Source organism: Penaeus monodon, chromosome 23 (genome assembly GCF_015228065.2).
Source record: "Penaeus monodon isolate SGIC_2016 chromosome 23, NSTDA_Pmon_1, whole genome shotgun sequence".
Taxonomy (NCBI): domain Eukaryota; kingdom Metazoa; phylum Arthropoda; class Malacostraca; order Decapoda; family Penaeidae; genus Penaeus; species Penaeus monodon.
This window is the reverse complement of record NC_051408.1, coordinates 19,381,532-19,381,774: the sequence shown is the minus strand read 5'-3', so window position 1 is coordinate 19,381,774 and position 243 is coordinate 19,381,532.

Below are 243 nucleotides of genomic sequence, written 5' to 3'. Positions count from 1 at the left end.
TATTTTAAAAGCCTATGGCACGTATCACCTCATGAGTACATCTACGATCCCTTACACATGCGGGCCTTTATAGTGACTTTTCTTGCCCTTTGTAATCAAAACTTTTGTATGATCCTTCAATCTTAAAAAAACGATGGAAAAGTGCTGTTATTATACAAAAAAGTGGATTTTTTTTACACTGAGTTTTTTAAAGTTTTCCTTTAAAAAATGTAAAAATAAATTACGTTTTTTTGTTAGCAATCA